The sequence below is a fragment of the Anabrus simplex genome, chromosome 1 (genome assembly GCF_040414725.1).
Source record: "Anabrus simplex isolate iqAnaSimp1 chromosome 1, ASM4041472v1, whole genome shotgun sequence".
NCBI lineage: Eukaryota > Metazoa > Arthropoda > Insecta > Orthoptera > Tettigoniidae > Anabrus > Anabrus simplex.
This window is the reverse complement of record NC_090265.1, coordinates 669212983-669218104: the sequence shown is the minus strand read 5'-3', so window position 1 is coordinate 669218104 and position 5122 is coordinate 669212983.

Genomic DNA, 5122 nt, shown 5'->3' with positions numbered 1-5122 from the left:
CCGCCGGATGGGAAGTGCGATTTTGGAAGTGGTGCGGGAATTCGGCTTCACACGACCAACCGTGTCCAGGGTATATCGTGAATGGTTGAATGCGGGTGTCACCATCCACAACGGACGAACGACCGGCCGTCCAGTCACCCTCAATGACCGTGACCAGCGATATCTGAGACGGATTGTCAATAGTGACAGACGAACCGTGCAACAAATCACAGCTCAATTCAACACAGGCCGTGCTAGACATGTCTCCCAGCGGACAATCCGTAGGAACATGGGTTCTGTGGGGTATGGGAGCCGGCACCGCACATGGCTGCCACTGTTAACCCAACGTCATCGGGCACAACGACGCGCATTTGCTGCCAGTCACCAGGGATAGACACTGGAACAACGGCGTAACGTGATATGGTCGGACGAATCACGATTTCAACTGCACCATGCCAATGGAAGGCACCATGTATGGCGCAGACCACATGGAGCGATGGATCCCGCCTGCCTCGAAGGTGTGGTCTAGGGCGCTGGTGTCTCTGTTATGGTCTGGGGTGCATTCTCCTGGTATGGAATGGGCCTCCTAGTTGTTGTGTTGTAACCAAGGTTGAAGTTTACAAAACACAACTTTTATTGCTTCACTTTATGATATTTACACAAATAACTGAAATTTATTTTGAAGCAAAAAGGAATATTGAATCTTGAGAAAAGTCTGTCTTTATACAATATGTACAGGTTTGCAGTCTTTATATACACTTCTATCTCGAAAAGATAGTCTTGTGAATTGACACGTTGATAGTCGAGAACTATCTGGCACACTAACATAAATGTTCATGAGAGTCCTTGTTTGTGGAAGTGCCTGAATTCCTAAAAAGCAAGTTCAATTGATTGAAGAAATTCCACCTAGCGAAACTAAGGGAGCTTGCATAAGTTAGGGAATGAAAATGGCTTGTAAAAGAATTACGGAACATAGGCAGCGGAAACAGGTAAGGGAGCGGTGACCAGAGGTGAAACCTCGTACTGCCAGAAATTCAGTCCACCTGGTCGAAGCACATTTTCAAGAGGAGTAGCCTCCGTGCTCGACGTAGGGTGTATTCTGGAGCTGGACACCGGGGCAAGTGGGCAAGTGAGCAGACAGGGAGCTCCTATTTATAGTACACTCGATGGTCAGGCACGCGCACTGAGGGCTGCGCGTCGAAGCTAGCAGAATGATACACAGGCGCGCGTGCAGCTGGCTGGCGGATCGAGAAGGGAGCGCCGGACATACAACAGTTCTGGAAGAGACTTCGAATGGTACGCGGTATGTTGAGCTGCTCGGAGACCATCCCCACCCATTTTTCGCCTTCCAGCACCCAGACGGTTCTGCGGTGTTTCAAGATGATAACGCGCCGCCACATCGCTCCCACGTCGCCCGGGAATGGTTCCAGGAACATGCAGCGGAGCCCCAAAATGAACCCTATCGAGCATATCTGGGATGTCCTGGAAAGCAGGCTCCGTGCCATGGATCCTGCACCCACGAACAGACCAGCATTGGTAGCCGCTCTGCAAACGATTTGGTGTCAGCTGCGTTCAGAGGACTACCAGGGACTTGTCGACTCACTTCCATGGCGTCTCACTGCAGTTCGCAGGGCCAGAGGAGGCCCCACACGCTATTAGGTGACTATCCCATGACATTTGCTAAGTCAGTGTACATTCAGGCATACTTCAAGAACTAATTATCTGACGGGATGGCCAGTTAATTCCAGTCTACCATGTTTTGGCTTGGCATTATGTTTTTGTAAATTGATACTGAAGGTAGCCAATTTAGATGTTTCTGAAGTATGCAAAATGCCACTAAAACAAAGGCAGAAAGTTGGAGGATGGGTGTGTGTATGCGTGCATGTCTCTCTCTCTCTCTCTCTCTGCCCCGTTGCCTGCTGGAAACGTTCTTGGATTCATGAAAAGATCACTAAAAGACAGCACAAGGAAGATCTTTAAGGAACGCAGTACCTGAACTAAATTTCATGTTATGCTACAAGAACTTCAGAAGCAGCTTCATTATAATTAGAATTCAGTTTAAGAACATCACATTCCCATACAGAGTGACAGCTATTTTTTCTTACTGGAAAGAACTAGTCTTACACAAACTCTGCATGATAAATGGCCATTTGAATTCTATTACTTAAAAAAAAAAAAAAAAAAAAAAAAAAAAAAGCCCTCTTGTAAACTGTAAAACTCTCTGAAAGCTGAAATACAGACATTTTTCCAAAATAGTTATTTTGTTGTTCCCACCATTGTACTAACTTGGAGAAGTTTTCGGTGTTACTACGATAACAGAGAGTTAGGACTGCAAAAGGTAGGGGCCATCACCTTAATTAAGGTAAGCATTTGCCTTCTGAAAAATAGGAAACCACAAAAATCCTCATCAGGCCTGTTGACTGTAGGGTTTAAATCCACCATTTCTGACTAAGGTCTACTAGTTTATAGATACATAGTGCACAATGCAGTGAAAATGATTTCTGGAATAAATATTTGCCAGGAGGTAACTTGTTATGCAAAGCCATCAGGCCATAAGGGACCTTCGTTGAGAACAAGGCAAAGTGTTTCGTTATTTTTAACCATGGCATTAAGTAGACTCGAGTGGTCAGCTTTATGCCTGTTTACCAATGCACCAAGGAATTAACTTGGCATTCATTTTTGGTGCAGGCTGAGCGAACCGCTAGAACCATATGGCTTACCAGAAGTGAAAGTCATAAATTTTCTTTTTTTCCTTTTTTCCCACATCCTTCCAAGTGAACCAAGTGCACCTTTACTCCATCAGTTAGGTAGCCTCTTAAGTAGGTGATGCAAAGCATTATATGATAGTTTAGAACATTGGGCTGGAGAATATATTATACAGCATGCCGCTAAACAAACAGTAGTGAAATTACAAACATGGTCTGATCATCGAGATACATCATTATAACATTCAATGTGATGACAACACATATCATTAAACACCAATGATCTGCGTTTGGGGTAGCCGCCCAAGTGGCAGTTTCCCAGTCAGTTGTTTACCGACTCTTTTCTTAAATAATTTCAAAGAATTTAGAAATTTATCGACCGGGTAAGTTTGTCATGCGGTTAAGGATGCACATTTGTGAGCTTGCATTCAGGAGATGGCAAGTTCGATCCCCACTGTCGGCAGCCCTGAAGATGGTTTTCTGTGGTTTCCCATTACCAGACAAATGCTGGTGTTGTACCTTAATTAAGGCCACTCTTCCCATCCCTAGGCCTTTCCTATCCCATCGCCACCATAAGACCTTGGCCTATTTGTGTCGGTGCGAAGTAAAGCCAATTCTAAAATTTAAAATATTACTAAACATCTCTCTTGATAAATTATTCTAATCCGGAACTCCTATAAAGAAATATTTGCCCCAGTTTGTCCTCTTGAATTCCAATGACAGCTTGGAACATACCACTCAGTTGAACAGCTGAAACTTTGAAACAGTTTTGCAATGCTACTCTTTTAATTTTAATTAAGAACTTTATTTTATTTTTGAAATTTGTCAATTGTAACATGCTACTCTTTTGTCAGAAATCACCCAGAACAAATCAAGCTGCTTTTCTTTGGATTTTTACCAGTTCTCAAATCAAGTAAGTTAATCCTGGTGAGAATCCCATACACTGGAACATCCTCTAATTGGGGTCTTACCACAGACCTGTCTTTACATCCTCACTACAACTCCTAAATACCCTCATAACCATGTGAAGAGATCTGTAGCCTTTATTTACAATCCTGCTTATGTGATCACCCTAATAACGAGGTACTTACAGTGATCCCCCTGGGGAACTTTCACCTAGAACACATACATAAGGATAAAAGATAATGTTGTTTGCCTGCTTTTCTCATGATGGTGGGCTACAAAAAGATAGATAAAGATTCCAGGAACAAAGAATACACTAAAGGGATGGAAGTAACTGTGTTGGTACATTATGAGCTCAAAATGTGCACCGTCATGTCTCACGCATTGTTCATAACGATACTGTAGATTGTCGAACATGTCGATGAACACAGGCTGCTGCAAGGGCACAAATAATAACTGTAACTTCTCTCATAATTCACGAACATCCTTAGGTGGGTTAGCTGACTGGAAAACGGATTCTTTTAGCATGCCCCATATGTAGGTACCTGGGAATATGATATCCAAGGAGTAGAAAGGGTATAGGAAATTGAGTTATCTCCAAATGTTTCAGAAGGTTAAGTGACCCCTTGCAATGTGGACTGTAGCTCCATCTTGCTGCATCCATTATTGTTGCAGTGGCAGATTTCTGACAACGTTCAATATTGTTTGATGTTCAGAGCATGTCTGTAATTTCAGTATGTACTATTACTTTTGCCACATACTGTACATGGATGAGGAGAAGAAACGTAGTGGACAGAGGGACTGAACTGCACATGGCACAAGCACTAAGGATAAACATAAGACTTTACAGAAAATAAAAAGCATAAAGGGACATGTCACACCAAGGGATCATACAGGCACCTACTTTGCTCGTCAAAGCTTGCAAACTGAATACTGAAGGGTGTATCGATCTTTCTTTTTCATCAGTGAAATCTGATGAAAGAAAAGTCTTGAAAAAGCTTGAACACTTTGCTCAAGTGATGTGACATTCTGAAGGATTTTACCTCATAAACATCATCAAACAAGATGTCATGTCCTCAAGGAAATCTGAAGGAGCAATTCAAGTGCCGGTTAACATGAAAATGATCACCTTTGTTCACTGAGTGGCTGAAGCATGGCCAGGAGAAGAACAATGGTAAAAATACATGTGTGACCTATAAATTTCACTGGTAAAGTCTAAACAATACATTATTTTTAAGTACAAGGGTATACAGCTAAGTCACAATGAAGTTTAATTTAGTAGCCAATGCAAATTTAGGAAGACAAAAACAAGAACTACAAACACAGGGATAAAATATGACGTTATACGCCTACATTTAGCATCACAGTGGGCTAAAAAAAAAAAGAAGACAAATTAGTAAATATTCCAGGAACAAAGAGAATGAACATAATGAGCAAAGAATACACAAAGGGGACAGAAATAAATAGGTATGAAGACTAGGTGTGGTTGGTAAGGGAGAGAGATTTAAAGGATATAAAAGAAACCTTACAGTAAA